The sequence below is a fragment of the Manis javanica genome, chromosome 3, assembly GCF_040802235.1.
Source record: "Manis javanica isolate MJ-LG chromosome 3, MJ_LKY, whole genome shotgun sequence".
NCBI lineage: Eukaryota > Metazoa > Chordata > Mammalia > Pholidota > Manidae > Manis > Manis javanica.
The window spans coordinates 215,008,105-215,027,506 of record NC_133158.1 but is presented as its reverse complement, the minus strand read 5'-3'; the positions used below and the strand labels follow the sequence as shown (position 1 = coordinate 215,027,506).

Genomic DNA, 19,402 nt, shown 5'->3' with positions numbered 1-19,402 from the left:
AAAGAAGATGTGGTACATATACACAATGGAATATTATTCAGCCACAAGAAGACAAGAAATCCTACCATTTGCAGCAACATGGATGGAGCTAGAGGGTATTATGCTCAGTGAAATAAGCCAGATGGAGAATGACAAGTACCAAATGATTTCCCTCATTTGTGGAGTGTAACAAAGCAAAACTGAAGGAACAAAACAGCAGCAGACTCACAGACTCCAAGAGGGGACTAGCGGTTACCAAAGGGGAGGGTGGCTAGAGAGAGAAGGGGATTAAGGAGCACTATAATTAGCACACACAGTGTAGGGAGGACACTGGGAAGGCAGCACAGCATGGAGAAGACAAATAATGACTCTATGGCATCTTACTACGCTGATGGACAGTGACCACACTGGAGGGGGTGAGGACTTGATAATATGAGAGAATGTTGAACCACTGTGTTATGTATTTGAAACCAAGATAAGATTGTGTATCAATGACACTTTGATCAAAAAGACCAATTCTGTCGCGAATAACACAGTATTTTCTCTCTCCTGTTCACCTCTAAAGAACCTGACTTGGATCTTCCTTCCCGCTTCCCGGCTTTCCTACAGGCTCTCTTCTCAGGCTCTTATTTGTGTTACTCTCTATTGTTCGCACCTTTAGTAGGAGTGAATATTAGCCCTCATTCTTTGATTCAGAGGCTGCACTGTGCACCCTCTCCTGCTACTTGACCGAATTTCAAACAGCCTTTCAGAACTCCCGCACAGGGACGACAGTGAAAGTGGTCGGTAATTGTTAATGAAAGCTTTGTAACTTCTGCTTCGTGTGACAAAATTGAATTGTGAAGAACAAAAGCTGGCCCCTCATCCTCCCTTGTATTCTGAAAAAGCTTATAGGAACTCCAGGTAAAGTCTGAGGCAGCTGTTCTTCCAATTTAGCAAATGCAATATAAGACACAACCTGATAAAAATTAACAAGATTATTTGACAAATTCAATCTTTGGATGGCAAGAAAATATTATCCCTAACTAATAGGCTTGGCATTCTGTCTCTGAGATTATTGACTGTTCCAGAACTGAGTTAAAGATTTACCCATATTCACATTCATTACTGTCATAAAGTCTCCATAAATTATCCATTGTTTATTATAAAATTTTCATAATTTTTGCAAGGCTTGAGCTGTAAATACTTGTTGGGAGCATAAACTGAATTAATGGTTTGTTCAACTTATTTATTCCCTACTCCATAAACTGTGATATAACTTACAAGCTACTATAGTACAAAAAAGAAAACAATAATTGAGAAAGTTCAAGATGTAAGAAAAATATGAATGAGAAAAATAAGGCTATCACAGTCATTAAAACCAAGACTCATCAAAAAAAAAATTGATCTTGGAGCCAGATCTCTGACTCTGTATCATTAAGGTTTGCATCAAAATTGCAAAAATAATGAAGCTTATTAAATTCCATTGCTCTCCCTAAATATTCTTATTAGGAACATAATATTTAAGACAAAGAGAGAGTTCACAGTGTGGTTTAAATTTTCCAACCTTTTCCTTTATGACTTGCAATTTTTGTGTTGTGATGAAGAAATTCTTTCAAGATCATAAAGATAATCTCTATGTTTGCTTCTAAAATTTGTAAAGTTGTGGCTTTCATATATAAGCTCTTGATTCATCTGGGACTTTTTCTTTTTTAATGTTGTGAGGTAGGGATCCATTTTCATTCTTTGTCTACATGGAAAAATTTCTCAATTGAAAAATCAATTGTCCCTATACATTCTAGCTGATGGAAGGTGAGTAGAAAGGAAAATTACCCCTGTGGCCAAGTTTGAGACAACTTAGTACCAAAAGCTGGGTTCCAACCTCAGTGGGGCACAGAGAACACAGTGGTGAAACTGTGGTAGGGACACAGCTGCTTGAAATTATTGCCTTGACTCAAAACTTGGGATTTTAGCCTTTCCAGTTCTCTTAAACATAGTAAGTCTTCCTTTCTTGGGGCTTCATTAATTCAGATCTTGTTAGAATTCACAGACTTTATTGCAGTTTAATTTTATTTCAAGAATAATGACAGACGTTGCAAGCAATCAAGTTGTGTAAAGGAGAATGTTTGCAAGAAAAAAGCTATCTTCGACTACTGCAAATGGATTTGTTTCTCTATAACACTGTGCGTAAACATATGTTAAGGTCAGTCCATCCCTTAGGAATTTCTACTAAGCAATTATAATATTGTTATACGTTGTTAGAAAGAAATTAATGGTTTTCAGACTAATTTGAAGTAGCTTTTCTTCCAAAGAGTCCAATAGCATGTTTTTAAATAGAAACAACTGTAATGCTGTTTAATGAGTTTAATAAAAGAGAAAATAATGCCGTGGTTACACTTTAATTCCCAAAGCTAATTGTTAATTTTTCTAATGTCCTGTTGGCAACCACTCATAACATGTTTTACCCAGATGAATTAATTTTAAGGAAAGCTATTAAGAAGAAACAGAAGTGTCCAAACTTGTCAAATCATCAGATTTACTAATCATTGACCCATACAGGTTTTATCAATTTTATTTATACGCTAGGTGTTTTCATTGTCAAACGTGTAACAAATTACCCTGAAACGTAGCAGAGCAACTTAAAGCAATAACCATTTATTATCTCACATGGTTTCAAAGATTTAGGGTTTGTGGAGGTGGCAGGGGGCAAAACTGGGTGGTTCCCGCTCACTTGTCACTTGAACTGTAGCCTCCTAAAGGCTCAGCTGTGGGGGGTCCCACCTCCGGGCTCACCCACATGGTGGCCGGAGGGCCTCAGCTCCTTGTCCCAAGGGCCTCTCCAGAGACTGCTTGAGTGTCTCACAGGACAGCTCGCCTCCCCTGAGCAAGTGATAGAAGAGAGAGAGAGAGCTGCGCGCCTGAGAGGGGAACCACCGTCCTCACAGCGCGTCGCCTGTGCTCCGACCCGGGAAGGGCCCCTGCAGGCCGTCGGCTAGGTGGTGGGGGACACTGGGGCCGCTTTGGAACTTTGCTATCACGTTATAGTATTAGAAAAAAGAACACAGAAGAGAAGGGGAGCAGGGGCGTGTTCCCGCAATAAAAGGCTCAGAAAGAGACCCACGTATATATGTACATAAACATAGGACAGGAACGTACTTGCTAGAACATGCTTCCGGGTCTCTGTCTCCGGCCATTCATTGTGCCGCCTGCAGTGACGTCAATCACTCTTCTGTTTGTGATCACCAGAGCATCAGAGCGTAGGATAATGTGTTGCAAAATCTGGTAGGAAGAAACAAAAAGAAGAAAACGTTCATTTCTAACATTAACAAAATTCCAATTTTTTTTTAAACTGGCTTTTATTTCTATGCTGAAATGATCGACTCTGCCTTCCTCCCCCTGCAAATTCATTAATTTAAAAGAAATGGTTTTGAACAATGTATGGAAAACAGAAAGTAATTTTAACAACTTGGAAAAGAAATAAATGCAGGATAATGAAACTAAATAATCAAGGGGAAATGTTGTAAGTGCGGGAAATGAACAAACTGCTTCCCAAGAGCAAGCCAGCAGGTAAATGTCTGGGGACACGTGCAGAACTTGTTTGAAAAGGAAGAAATTGGATGATACCCAGGGACCCCACCGTATCGAACCTTAACATACTGGTTCGGTGAGTGTTTGCTCGCGTCTTCGCTCTACCCGTTCCGCACACAGTCATGCGGCGTTTGCGGCACACTTCAAGGCAAGGGCATTTGCTTCCTCTCGCCTCCTCACCGTCTCGCTTTACCAACTGCATTGTTCATCGTGTATTAACTGCTAGGATAAAACCTCCCCGAGCCTCAGGACCACCCCCCAGGAGCAGGCAGTATCTTCCTCAGGTCACTGTCCAGTGCCAAGTGCAGAGGAAGGAAGGCGGACGGGGGTAGGGGGGGGATTGTTCCACGTGGGGGCCCCTCAGAGCGCCTTCCCCATCCCATCAGTCCGGGAACTCTGTAGGTGTGACGGTCTGATGGGCAAAGGAAAAGACGCGGCTGGGCGGATGTCAAGAGACCTGGTGTCCGCAATTTCCAGCACCCAGTCACGTGACCCCAGTAAGAGAATCTGGGAATGTACTAGAGCTGTGTGTCCAGGAAGAAAAGGGGGTAGCCTCCTAATGGTAAGGCTCCTCTTCTAATTCTCTGACCCTGAAGGATGAGGATGCACATTTAAAATGATGTGCAGTTTTTTTTAAATGCCTAACTTGTATTCCCGTGCCCTTAACCATAGACCTTCTATTTGTGCAATCATTTAAAAACCCCTATGAAGTAAAATAATTTGCAGTTTAAAGTTTACACTTATAGTGCCATGAATTCAATAAACTGTTACTTGAGACTGAAGAAAAGGGAAATGTAATGAAAAAGTCGGATTTCTAATGCGGAGGTTTCAAAATGAAAGAAGTAAAACGAAATCTGAAATCTCAAATAAAACAGATTTGGACGATTTCTCCCCTTGATTTATTTTCTGTTGTTATTAAGCATTAAAAGACTCATGAACTCGGACCTGACATATTCCTTTGCAATCCTTTATTCCATTGACCTATTTATAGGCAAGAGACATGGTTCGCATCACCCGGTGGACTTCACAAGGGGAGTGGGCGGCTGCAATTTGATTCAATGGCAAATTAAGGAATTGTGGTAAATTATTTCCTCTTGATAACATTTCCAATTTAAAATCTCAGTCCTTAGCTTATGCAATTGAGGATTTTCCTTAGGTTGCTTTGATGGAATATTAGCCTTCTGTTTTCCCAACTTTGGTTAAAAATAATTCTGATTTGTTGTACAATTTTATTGCCCTTTTCCTCCTTTCTGTGCCCCCAAAATATTTTGCTTAATTTTTCCCTTTTCTAATTATATTTTACTCACAAGGAGTTTCACAGGTAGCTATGCCCACTGGCATTTTCTTCCTTCTTTCCTTTTTAACATAAGGAATTCGCTAAGGTGAATCGCAGCTGTGCATCTCCTTGATGGATTCATGATGTGGTGTGAGCCCTCACACTCACCTGACACCACATGAAAGATATCCAGAAAAAGAGTGTTTTCACACAACTGTAATAGAAAAAAGGGAAATTTGGAAATATGTATGAAAGGTACCGTTAGATTTTTAATTAAAGGTGATAGCGAGAAGAAAGGCCAAGCCAAAGAAATCCTTCCTATAACCATTAATCATCCCATTCAGATTTTCCAGGCTGTAAAGTCCTGCAGAGTAGGACTTGGTGTCCTCTGTCTGGCCCAGCTAGGCACTTGCTCTCTGTTGAATGAGTACATCGGTGACATCATATATGAATAGTAAGACCAATCATAGCTTTGCCTGAAACCTTTTCATGTTGAGATATGAAAATTGGCATATGGCATGTAAGAAGAAAGCTATACAAATACTTCTCACACTATGAATAGATTAAGTCTTTTTTCAAAAGAAAGCACATTGGACATTCTTATAAAGAGTTCTAGGCCTAGTCCACTGGTTAACCATTCATCTGTGCTAATAGAAAACTGTCAATCACACTAAAACTGTCTCCTGATGATTTAAACAGTTCCCTTTTTGAAGTGCCATCCCCTACTGTTCCTTGTCTGATTAGCAAAAGATTAATATCCTAAACAGAAAGTGGTTCATCATAGTCATAATTTTATTAGACATCTTATTCTTTTTACAAAATTTTAGAGGAAAACAGGAATGTGTAGGATTCCAACCATCTTATTTAAAATTGTGTCAACAGGAAAAAAAATTGCAAGAAAGACATTCCTTTCATTTTCGCAGCATGAGGGAACAAATTAAATAGGTTTACAAAGTTGCCCACATTACTGTAACTCCCTTTCTACAGCCCATCTAACTATAATGTACTTGTTCCTGTGGGCATAGCTCCCACTAGCCTGTAGGCACATCAGAGGCTTGGAACAATATCCTCAGTTTCTATCCCTGTATGAGGCCTGACGTCATATATGCACTAATATTTTTATGCAAAAAAGTAATTTGGTAACAAAAAACTGAAATTCATTCTTAAGCATTTTTAAAACTAAAAACCAAAAATTATCTTGTCCTTGGATATAACCTTGCGATCACCTTAGTTGTTCATTAAAACAGTAAGCAGTCTGCATGAAATCTTTGTAGAGGGCCCGGTTATTTCATTTCACTTTGTCCCGCCTTCCCGTCAGAGTTCTGTAAACTGGGTCCTCACGCACCCTCAACCCTGAAAGCCAAGAGGGGAAGCGGACACGCAAGCCAAGTTGACTTCAGTGGTGCCCAGTACAAGGCCTTACGTGCCCTTGAATGCAACAGCTACTCAGTAGACGTGTGTGGAATAAACTGAAGGAGACCGCCAGGGAGAAGAGCCCTGGCTTCTGTGTCCTCCGGTGTACTTTTATGAAAATAAGTAAGTTTACATTCTGATCATTATTAGATAAGGTGAGGCACGGGACCCCGAGCTGAGTGGAGCGTGTGCTGGGTGTCGTCCCGTCACGGCCACAGCTCCCGGTGGCTTCCAGGCCGCATGCACGGGCAGCCTGCTCTCCCCCATCTCCCCTTGGCTTTGCTTCTGGAACCCCTGGGTTAGCAGCTGCCCTCCCAGGAAACTCTCACCAGCTATAAGAAGCTCTCACTTCTGCTCTCTGTCTAGGCTCCGGCATCTGTGCCATCCGATTCCCACCCCACCTTGACCAGGTGGCACCTGGCTGTGCGACAGTCTCCTCTTAAGCACCACCTCGTCCGGGAGCTTGACTAGGTGTCACTAGGTGCCTCTCCAGCATGTGCGTTGAAACCAGAGTATCTCTTGTTATAATACACATGACATGTAAGCGTTACTGTCTGCCTTCCCTCTGGGCCTGCAAGCTTTACGAAAGCAGAGGATTCTTCTATCTTGCCCAGCACTGTGTGTATAGCACCCAGGCCCAGTGAACGACTATGTGATTAAACTGAACAAATGATTCCTGTCTTCAGGTTGAAAGCGGAGCTGCCGTAAAGCGAACGGCAGGAGGGAGTTTGTAGAAATGGTTTCAAATCCTACTGCCAGCACAGATGCTCTCTGGCTAGTGACTATGACCCTGATTTCCTCTTTCCAAAAAAACAAGTAAAATAGCTTTATTTCACTTGCTCACATCAGCTTCTGAAGCTGAGATACTCTTGCACTATGATAAATCAGAGATGCTGGGGGGCCCCTGAGAGGACTGCTATTTATGCCTTGTGGCTACAGAGACCGACCACCACATGGCAGCCCCCCACCAGGCCGAGGGCCCTCAGGTGTGTGGTGTTGGTGGCCTGGTCCGCTGCCTGCCTCTCGGGCTGCACAGCCCAGCGATCCCCCAGCTTTCTGAGCGGGTAGGCCGGCAGGGGCATCTCCCTGTTACTTCCCACAGGACACAGCTGCTTCTATTATTTTATTTATGAACTCTGGCCATTATTCCTTGTACCAAAACAACTGAAATGTCCCTTTGTGGGTGTCTGTGATTCCCATTTAAAGTCTAGTGAGGTCGGTCAAAACTGAGGCCAGATTCACATTTCTTATTTATAATTTACATCTAACTTCAAAAAAGATGAGGCATATGAAACAGGTTGTTTAAATCATGTATTAAGAACAGAAAAGATCAGATACTGTCAGAGGATAGGGAGAACTGGGTACCACTCATCTGACCACTGAAGCCATGTAACGTAGGGGTTAGAGTTCAAGCGGGCGAACCACGGCGGAATGGGGTGAGGGCCCTCAATCCCAAGTGTTTCATTCCTCTATTTTCCTGCTCTTTACCTTTATGTTATAGTTGTATGAATATTTCTTTTCAGACACCAAAAGAAAAAAAGGAAAAGCAGCTCACAGTTCCTCACTCCTAGGACTGCACGGAAGGATGGGCATTTCTTCCTGGGAGTCCTCCTTTCCAAGTACTCACTTCTAGGTTCTATAATTAAAATACACCCAATGGTTGGATCCCACAATGGAATGAGTATATATAATGGAACCTCAGTCACATCTAATTACTAAAAAATAGTAAATAACTCAGCCAATGTGTTTACAGCCATCAGTATTCAAGAAAGGGCTTATTCCACAAGTCTGTGCCCGACAGCGAATGCTAATGCTCATCAGTCGGCTGCTGTTGCATAGGATCCTTTATGTATAGTCTTTGTAGATGGGATTTGTGCTAGATTTTTTCTTTAAAAGCGCCAGGAAAGAAAATCTTGTAGGTTTTTCACTTCAACCAGCCTAATGCAAGCTATTAAGTCATTCTGCTTAGCTATGGATCTCAATTACCATTAGCTGACTTCACTCTGTCTTGCCTGTTCCCACCCCTTTCCTAATAGATGGCTTTAAAACAATGAGAGACTTAAAAATAATAATCACAAAGCCACAAATAACCAAGAAACCACACCCCAGCTTTACAACAACACATAAATCATTCCAGACAGGTCTCAAAGGATTTCCCCAGATGTAGAGTCTACAATTCCTTCCATATTTTTTATGAAGTGTCCTAGCACCCACGGTTCGTCTTTCCCTTGCTTGTCTTTCAAAAAGAAGCCTTTATCCAAAGTGTGAAATAAGTGACCAGCTTTTGTGCCTTTGTTGTTATTTTTTCATCTCTGGGAGCAGGATTATGATCGCAAGAAATAATAGATGCTTTTCTATTCTACTCATTTGAGCTATGAGAAAGCCAAAGAATTCAGGTTGTTAAAAAAGGTTCCATACATTGACTAACTTGTGTTTTGCCATAGAAACATTCTATGGAGTGGGTGGGAAGTAAGGGGGATAATGGGGCACAAAAATTCTCAGTTATAATATGAGCTGGTCACGGGGATGGTAGGACAGCACGGAGAATACAGCCAGTGATTCTGTAACATCTTCCTCTGCTGACAGATGGTAACTGCACTAGTGGGGGTGAGGATTTAAGAACATGGGGAACTGTTGAGCCACTGGGTTGTACACTGAAACCTATATAAAAGTGCATATCAACGATACCTCAATAAAAGGAAAAAAGTTAACCTATACATAGCATTTATTAAACATTCACTTTCTGGTACCTATATATGAGCATAAATTTTAAAAATTGATCATAAGCCATAAAACTACTCTGTCAGGTGGGCAAAGCTTGTGTTATTCATAGTTTCCAAACACATGGAAGCTTGAACCTAAAATATTAAATTGATTGACCCATATAACATTAAATATGATAGTTATTTCTAAAGTGTAGTACACTTGGGAGTAAAAGATGATTAAGCGAACACAAACACCTTTAATTTTGATAATTATATATTTATCTTAATATATATAGATAAATTAATGCCACAGTTCTGTGATTTTTCCTGGAATTTTTGTTGAATACAAAACTAAATTTAACTTCATAAGAATATACAATTTTACTGAAAAATATTAAAGCATTAATATAGGTACTACTCTAGGCATGACTAAAAATGGCATAAATAGTACCAAGAGGAATAAAGCTTAGGAAACAGTAACACAAAAAAATTTCACTAGTATTGGTATCATACCTACTGTATGACTTAAGTGTTATAAAACTGAAATCAATGTATCATAGAAAGTGCAGCAATTTGGCTCATCAGTTATTACATTTAAATAGCATCTCTGGAGAATTAACAGTTCCTCAGCATTTTGTTCTAAGGGCTTTTCCATATAATTACTCCATTCTGTGGTGCCAGTTTAATCAATGAATAGGTATTCAGCATCTACTAGGTACCAAGCTTCTGAAAGATAATTTCCAGGAATAAAGAAATATTTAAAGACATTTTTTTTAAAATGATCTTTTTCAGACCATATTTGCCATTCTAAATTTGTTTGATAATGTTGATTTTAAAAAGTAACACTTTCATTATTAATAATTCAGATAAAACAGAAAAATACTGAGCAGGTTCCCAACTAGTCCACTCTTTAGACAGAAGTCAAAATGCTGATGATGTCCCTCTAGTCTTTTAAAAATGAAATATATCATTTCTTTTAATAGAGTTTAGAACAAGAGTGAATTTACTTTTGTTTCATGTTTTTTTGCCCACTTAGTATCCTCCTATTCCCATTTTTCCATGTTACTAAATATTTTCTAAAATATGAAGCACCAAATACACTTTTTACTTATTCACCTACCAATAGACATGTGGCTGACCTCTGGCCAATAAAATTAGGCAGAAGGGATGTTCACTGCCCGTTGGCCTGGCTCTTTCAACACCTCCTGGCAATCCTGCATGTGTTCTTTTTCCCCTAAATTGCCAACCAGATACAAAAAATCCAGTGGAGGGCCTGGCCACCTCCGGAGGTGGTGGATCCCCTGAACAGGGAGGGCCTGGGTCCTGCAGGGCTGCAAGGGGCAGAGCCCCTCCCTCGCACCTCAGCCGGCTGACAGAGAGGAAGGGACTGTGACGTGACCCATTTTTATTGTACTGAGCCCCTGTTTGTCATCGCAGTTAGCCTAATTCATGTGTGTTTCCTCTAAGTCTTAAAAACTCCCAAACTCCTGTCCCCTTGTTGTGTAGCACCTTTTCTACAGGCCTTATTTTGACTTTTTCAGTTTCCTGAATTTCAGATGAAGTCATTTACCGAGCGGTCAACTTGCGTGAATGTACCCGATTTCACTTGCTGCCACTTCTCAAGTCCAGCGCAGGAGCACCGGTCGCTGCTCATGATTTTGTCCTGTGAGACTCATTTTCTGTCAAGGCCTGACCGAATGAGATTCTGCAGCATCTTCTCCTTCTCTGCCGTCTATCCAGTTTCCTAACATTCTGTATCAAAAAGTCCTGATGTCTGCAGCTTTCAGGATGGACCCCACCCAGGTCGCTGATACTCACACTCACACTGTGCCGTAGAGCTTCTACGGGGAGGACCGTATTTCTCAGGATGCAATGAATTACCACCTTTAAGGGTGAACGACTAAAGATCTTTGTTCCAGGAGTGATATGATTGAACCTATGTTTTAGAAAAATAATTCTAGTAGTGGTAGGAAGAATGGTTTTAAGAAACAAGAGATTAGAAGGTAGGAACATGATAAAAACAAAAAACAAAAAAACCCTGCAAGGGTCCCTGAAGTGAGAATAGATGCAAAAGGAAATATCAATGGTAGAGTGGGCCTGTCTTGTTAATAACTAAATGTAAAAGGAAAAAGTGGAAGAAACTGTGGAAAATGTTTTAGCCATTTCTTTTTTAAGTGTCAATGGCTAAATCAGGAGCCTATGAAAAATAGAAGATATAGTGGGAAAATAAATGAATTCCACTCTGGAAATGCTAACTTTGAGGTGCCAGTGGATCATCCAGGTACGAAATTCCTGTGGTCTAATGCTCAGAAAACAAGTCTGTGCTAACAGTATAGGTGTGGTAATTATTGCCATAGTTGAAACCTTAGGAGTGGGTCAGTCCAGGCAATGATTAAAAGCTGTGGAAAAGAAAAAGAATTAGAACTGACTTCTAAATGATGCTGTCTATTTAGATAGCACAGTCAGTGACCGAGACTAAGAATGAGTGGCCTGAAAGAAAGGAGAATCAAGAGCCTAGAAGCTAAGAGATGAGAAAATTTCAATAATGACAGTTCTAAGGCACTATTTCACCTATCCATTAACTTTAAATGTTTTAGGTATATTTTCAATACCTGGAAATTAGGTCTTTTCCGAATTATACTCATATTTTCAGAGCTCTTTTCACTTCTTAAAATGCATTAAACATGATGATCTTACATTCTGTGTCTGCTAATTCTAACCGCTAAGTGTTTTATGCAGTAGACTTTGCAGTGTACTGTTTCTGTTTCCCCCACCACTCCCATGGATGGCTGGTGATTTTTGACTGTGAGCAACTCATTTTCTCAGGGACTGCCTGGACATAACATTTTTCAGAAGTGTGAGATAGGAAGTGCTCTTTTAAAAAAGGATTTTTATTTGCTTTTCAAATGCCTGTGACATTACTGGCCTAGGACTGTTTTAAACCAGATCCTTGGTTAGAGGTTTTTCTAGCTATCCAGGTAGTATGAACTCTGGCAGAAAACCAGCATGAGGGCCAATTTAAGATTGCTGCTTTCGTAGAAGGACAGTGTGGGGGGTGTGGACAGGGAGTTTCTCTTCAGGAGGGAAGGGAATGGGTTAATTTTAGCTCTCTCTCACCTTGGGGTGGAACCTTTTGCAGATCCCTGTTTTGGAGGTCCTATTAGACATTCCACCTGGGGCCGACTCTGAATTTGTTTTCTGTTCCTAAATCCTTGAGCTCAGAATGTAAATGATACTCAGGTACCTCGGGTTTGGCCAAAGCTGTCAATCATGTCACTCCTGGAACAAAGACCTTTAGTTGTTTACACTTAAAGGTGGTAATTTAATGCATCCTTAGAAATACAGTCCCCTCTTTAAGGCAATAAACCAGCTTTGGAGCTCAGCTTACTTCTTTATTCAGTCTTTGACCTTAGTATTCTTTATTTCCTTGTTACTCATGGATGCATTTAGAAAGGTTTTCAAAATATTTATCTGTTATTTTCAGTTGTTTTCATCAGATTGGTTCATCCTGGAGCCTAAACAGCCACTGTTGCATGGGAGATTTTATTTCCAAATACAGGTTTTTCCATTTGAAAATAAATGTATGTATGAAAATCTAAAACAAGTTGCTGAGTAATTACTTATACAGTTTCTTAAAATAATGCGTTCCACCAGAGCATTTAAAGAGTTTGTTTTACATTTAATTTACCTAGTTACAGAAAGTCTGGAAGCAAAACAATAAGCTCCATTATTTGCATCCGTAAACTGAAGAATAATCAAGATATATCCATATTCTGATCTATTCTAACCACCTCTACTGTCATAATCATAGTCCATGCCACCATAACCATAATCCCACCTGGATTATTAAAACAACCTCCTAAATGGCCCTTGCTTTTACCTTCATTCTTTTCTATATCAGACCTAGAGGTAGAAGCCATCCATGGTCCTATTCAGATGTGAATTAGTCCAGGCCGCCCCTCTGCAATATCAGTGGCTTCCCATCTCATTCTGAATGAAAGCCACAGTCATCACCACACCCTATACTCTCCCCTCATTTCCTTTGGCTGTTGCTCTCCTTCTGTCCTTTCTTTTCCTAAAACAAGCAGCAACATTCTTGACCCGGGTCTTTGTCCCAGCTCTTCTCTCAGCATGAAGCCATCTGCTTGGCTTTCTCCCTCATCCCTTCAGGTCCTGTTCAAGTATTTTATTCCCAGTGAGACCTTCCCAGACTACTTAAAACTGAAATGTCCCCTTACTCCCATCCACTATTCCCTGCTTCACTTCTCTCTGACAGAATTATCAGACACATCATATAAAATAATCATATTTAATACATTTCAAGATGTGATGAGAGAGCTGAAAATATGAGTAAAGTTGAGAAAGGACCTCATTTCCAGAACAGCATGTTTCTTCTATTATACCATCTAAATAAATGAGTTATTCTTGGAAATTCTTAGGATAATTCTTGGCACATAAGTGATATACTGGTTTATTCAATGACAGAGTATAATAATTAACATATCTTGTTTATTGTCTGACTTCATAAGGACAGGGATTTGTGTTCTTTTAGCTTACTTCTAGATCCCATTGTCTAGGACAATGGCTAGCACAAAATAGGTGCTCAAAAAATGTTGGCTACATAGAAATATCTATAGATATACGATAAAAGATCATGGAAAGTGATTCAATTTATTAATAATAATTTTACATAATTCGAGAAACAGAAGCTATCCCAAAAGATCATGACCATTCTCCAAAAAGAAACATGATTTAAAAGTCAAATTTCAAACTCTGCAGTATGCCAAAAAGTGCATTTATCTAAATGATGGCATTTTGAGCTTCTCTGAAGATCTGTATACTCCTTGGCTCATATCTCCCTGGCAAGGCTCTTTAGATAGTCACTTAACATTGAGCCACATGTTCAAACCAAGAGTAAAGGTACTTGTTCATTATTCGGTTGTTAGAAAAGAACTAAAAAAAGACAAAATTTTCGGGCATCGGTGTAATGTGTCGTACAGCATAGTTGGAAAATAAAAGGTTTAGAATTACCAGGTATGTCCCCCCTGCCCAGCCTCTGACTCCCGGGCCATTCAGGACTCTCTCTGTGCGCGCCCCTGCGGTCTGCACCTCTGTGCATTGGTGTGCAACTCTGCCTATCTCCTCTGAAGTGTCGGACAAGGCCTCTAGGCGTACTCCATTACTAAAAAACGCAATCTTATTTATAACTAATGAAAAAACACTTGAAGATGGTGTTCAGCACTTCTTCCTTGTTCCCACCACGTACCTTTTAGGCTGTAGTTGGCCTTGGGCAAGCAGGAGGATGTCCCTTCCTCCTGGGCTGCCTTCTGCCTGGTCCACACATCTTCTGATGCCTTTGGAGGCCCTGCTCATCCCGCTATACCCATTGTGAGTGGCACGGAGAGATTCAGCAAAATGTATCACCTGGATAAACCAGGCACTGTTTGGGTGACACTGATAATCTTTAGAGCATAACTCGGATGCAACGGGGTAGAGTGGCAAGAAACCATGTCGGTAAGAGGATAGAAAACCTAATCTCTCATATGTCAAAGGCTAGACCATAATTTCTAATTTCCCACCCAGTGCTAAAATTTTATGAAATTAAGGTATGAAAGTCACTGAAGAAAGACTCAGGTTACGGGCAGAGTGTGTTTCAGCGACGTGACAAGGCCTTCACACTGAAATCTCTCAAGCTGTTATTGGTCACCAAGTCCCATTACAGTCTGTGCATATGAGCTCCATGCGCCTCAGTGAGCAGACAGGTGGCTGCAAACAGCTGGCAGTTTAGTGTGCAGGTGTCACAGCACTCATCTGGGTCAGGTAGAAGTGCAGAACAGTGTACCTCCTTCCCAGCCACCAAATAAGGGCAAAGGTATCTACAATACTTACGAAAACATTGATAGTATTGCCTTTTAAGATCTGTTAGTTCAAAATTATGAAAGCATGGGGAAGAAACAGTATCTTCACTTCTATACACATTAAATTGTACAAAGAACTCATAAAGATCAGGGGACACTAAGGTGAGGGATCTCATACCTGAGGTGAAGTGAGGGCAGTATGCAGAAGGGAGCTTTAGTTTCTAAGATTTTTACTTTTTAGTGACAGAACTACGTGACATATTGTTGATTAGTTATAAAAAAAATTGGGTTATTTCTAGTAGTGGACTATGCCTAGAAAACTTTTCAGACATTTCAGGGCAGATCTACAGAACTTCATACAAATAAAGAAAATGAGGCATGGTTTCTACAGAGAGGTACACAGATTACCCTAAATGATCTGGGAATTAGAGGCTGGGTAAGTCTACCGATCTGGTAATTCAAACATTTTATTTTTCAGCTGTTATACCGCATCTTGATGACGCCTGGAAACGTCATCTTTTCTTCAGTTATTTTCCAACAACTGAACAATGAACAAGTACATTTTCTCATTATGCACATATATGAGATATATCTTCTATTACTTAATGCTTCCAATCTTCTGTATGCCGGAAACACAGAGGGAACACAGCAAACATCTCTTCCCTCATTCACACTCGAGTCCTGAGCTCTCCTCTGTGCCAAGCCCTGTGAACGTCTAGGAAGGCAGGACCAAACGAGAGGAACATTCACCTGTAACTGCTTGGTTTAAAGGGGGGTGCAGATGACTGAATAAGTAGTGATGAAGTAGAGCTCCCTATGCCGTGACAAAGAGGGTACAGACTACTCTGAGGGCAAGAAGCAGGGGCTCCTGAGCTCGAGGCAGGTGGGGTCTGAACAGAATCAGAGGCTGCAGAGAGGATTGATGCATAAATTAAACCTGAAGGATGATCAGAAATTGGCACGAGGGAGCCGGTGCTGAAGCTAAGGGCAGATTTGAGGACGTGAATGACATGCGAGACAACCTAGAAGCAAGAGAGAACTGGCCTGTTGCAAAAATGGAGAGAAGCTCAAAGCCGCTGTAAGTGAAGCTGGAAGAGAGGAGGTGACTGACCAGCCCTGAGGCTGCAACAGGCTCACAAGGGTTTACGACCCCGCTGAGAAGTTTAGGCTTGATTAAGAGCAATGGGAAGCCACCTGAGAGTTTCCAAACAAGAGTGGTGTGAGATAAAAACGTGTGTCAATCACCTCTTATATACATGGTTGAGGCAAAGAGCACTTCTGAGTGAGGGGAGTCCGAAAACAGTAGTGAATCATGAAGAACTAGCATCCCCCCTATTGAAGCTAAGAGGGCTTTTAAATAAGCACTGTGGGAGACCATTAACCACCAAATGGATGCCCCTGTGACAATAGGTTTTTATTCCAGGTGAGCACATCTCAAGAAGTACCCATCTCTTAGGCTTATGGCAGAAACAGTCATCCATGTCAGAAAAAAACAGCACAAAGGCAGAACTGTACTCCATTGCATGCACACAGGGGCATATATTTAAACATCTTGACCGTATGTTAACATCACAGGACAGTCTCTGAATTTCAGTCTTGGAGAGGGGTTAAAGGTTGTTTGGTCCAACTCCCCCATGATTCATGGAAAGACACATCTTTGCACGATGACCAGAATTAAGCAGTTATTATAAGACCTGCCTTCTTTTTGAAAGACTTCTGCCTGTCATAATGTAACTGAATTGCTGCAAATAATAACTGAAAAAACTAGTATTCTGACCCAGGTATGTGATTCCATCTTTGTTCTTAAGCCTCCAAAGACCCTGCCTCTCAGAGTCACACCTCCCACAATGTCCCAGACTGTGGCTTCCCTTTGGAGCTCTCGGTCCCTCCCTCCCTCGGATCTTTCACTCCGGAGGAAGCCAGCTGCCTCGTCCTGAGCAGCCCTTGGGTGAGGCCCTGTGACAAGGAACTGGAGTTCCTCACCAATAATAGCCAGGGAGGAAGTGAGGCCAGCCTGCTGGCTGGTGCGGGAACCCGGGAGCAGGCTCTCCAGGCCCTCCTGGCCAGGAGATGACTGAAGCCCCAGGGAACAGCCTGCTAACAACCCCACGAGAGACCCTGAGCCAGAGCCACCCAGCTAAGCTGCTCCTGGACCCCTGCCTCTCAGAAACCCTCTGAAATAATGCAAGTGTGTTGTTTTAAAGCATGAAATTTTGCAGTAATTTGTGAAGCAGTAAGAGATAATAAACACTGCAAAGAATCTATTCTTAACAAACATAAATTACACTTTTACAAATATCTAAATAGTGATTTTTTTCTAAACAATAAAATAACATTCTTGACTTAACAATACTACAATCACGATGTTCTTTGAAAAGAGGTGATTACAGAATAGGCTTACAGAATAGGTAAGGTGATATTTAACCAGTCATTTATAGGTCACTCATTCTAATTTAACCTGAGTTCTTGGCAGCCAGACCTGGTGACAATTGAAATTTGGTCAAAGATAGTGATTACCCATGGCGACACATTCATATTTCAATACAACCTAATTTCTTTCACTTTTGGGGAAAATCTCAGTAGATACAAAGATCTGAATTTAAGTGGAAACTCACTTTTGTCTTCGATGTGAGTAGCCCTTGTAGAAGTCGGCATAAGGGAAAAACGTGGTCTACCAGCTGATGAGGATGATGATTTATAAAATAATCACTTTTCCAATTAAATAAAACTTTCAAAATTTTCTCCCTGGAAGAGAACCTCCAGATAGGAGGAAGCGCAGCTGACGTAGCTCTGAGCTCCCTTCTAAGTTTCATCTTTACTTTGTCTTCTCGATGCAATTATTCATTCAGCATTTCATCAAAAACGCAGTCACAGGGATTCAATGATGACCTAGACAGACGAGGCTCCACCCTCACGTACCTTTCTATCCGGGCGTGGAAACAAGACATTAAGCCCTTACCAAGTAGTGGTAAGTAGAGCGCAGGGCAAGCACCTGATCTCAGCACGCTGAGGGCGGCGCGGGCGCTTTCTGTTAAGGTGTCCTCACAGGCCAAGGCGCCCCCACACCAAGGCCTGCAGGCAAGGGGGCTCCGGGCGCATTTAGAAACTGGGCTTGGCTGCAGCACAGAGCAAGGAGGAAGGAAAGATGAGAGCCCGGGGAGAGCACCATGCCTTTATAGAGCCCCCCTTTAACACAGCAGGCGCAGGGAAGGATTGGAAAGTGAGCAGTTCTCTGGGCCCCGACCTTCCCATCCAGTCTGAGAACTCCGATGATATTCGTTCCGGGCCCAGACGGCGAGGGCACCTTGGCAAGGCGGATGTATGTCGCCACGAGTTCTCATGCCAGAAGCACCTGCTGCAAACTCCAGCTCGAGAACAACAGTAATGCCCGCTTCACTTGGGTCATGTAAAGATTCGGTGGAGCAACTAATGCGAAGCGTTGTTCACACACAAGGCTTTTAAGAAAATTCTCTTCCCTCCCATTGCCTTGCTTGTGAGCCCCCAGCTGGCCTCCTAGCAGAAGGCACAATGTCACCATCCACCCATGTGACCTTGCCAGAGGACAAGGCTCTTGGCCACTCCCTGTGCCCGTCCAGTTCCACTCCAGCCTCTCCCTGCCCCTCAGTGGACCCTGGGCTGGACAAACCAGTAGCGTTCCCGCATAACCATACTGCCACACAGTAGCTGTAGCATCCACTAAGAAAGGAGTTATTCCCATACCAACCGAGACCTGTTCCATCACAGGATCTGTACTTCGTATTTGCATATGTACTTGACCACCCTATTCCTTTTGATCATACTGTGAGCACTCTAATCACTACGTGGCCGATAAGAGCCCCAGGTTCAGAGAGGTTAACTGGCTAACCCTGACCTAAGGGGCGAATGGAGCCCCTCCTTCTCTATAAATAGTTGTCAGCTCCACACAGGCTGCCTCCAGGCAAATGTTGCAATGGGTATATATTTTAAGGTATACTTTTACTTTCTTTTAACTAGTTTCATTGTAAGGGCTCAGAGCAACAGGTTTTTTACAACTATACACCCATTTATTAATTTCTAATTTTGTGTCCTTTCACACATATATTAAATTCTCTATGTACAAAAGTGAAGGGAGGGGTGGCAGGACCTTCTCTGAATACTATTGCTGCCCAAGGATCATTCCAAGCACTTCAGTGAGTGGTCTAAGTACCACGTTCAATTCGTATTCCTGCCCAACTATTCTCATAATGGTAAAAATAAAGCTGCCTATTTTCTTAATAAAACTGTCTCCTGACTGTGAAAACGAGAGCATGAATGAAAGGTTTAATTACTCCTGGTGGACTTGAGCTGCTGATTCAAAAGGAATTGTCCTTCATGAGATCAGAATAAGATACCTTGAAGGTCACCTGTTCCAAGCCAGGTCTCTGTCAAGAGAACTGTCTGCTCTGCACAGGGGTCCTCCCCACTTCTGAGCGGCTCAAGGAGGGTCCCCAAGCAGTCCCACTCCTGCCTCCCAGCGTGATCCAAAGGCGTCTTTCCCCGAGCACCCTGCCTTTTCACCGTTTCTCTGGAGGTGGTGCACAGGTTACTGGGATCAGTCACCCAGGTACTTAGGAACAGGTGATTCC

The 19,402-nt window shown here is 41.8% G+C and overlaps 1 long non-coding RNA gene across 1 annotated transcript; it reads right to left on the bottom strand.

Annotated features, from left to right (window-relative positions):
- Positions 1-2,599: 2,599 nt before the first annotated feature.
- LOC118968468 (uncharacterized) lies at positions 2,600-4,053 on the bottom strand. Its single transcript, XR_005056145.2, has 3 exons — positions 3,606-4,053; positions 3,115-3,237; positions 2,600-2,838 (listed from the first exon to the last, which is right to left on the bottom strand). It is a non-coding gene; the product is annotated as an uncharacterized lncRNA (long non-coding RNA).
- Between the last annotated feature and the right edge of the window lie 15,349 nt (positions 4,054-19,402).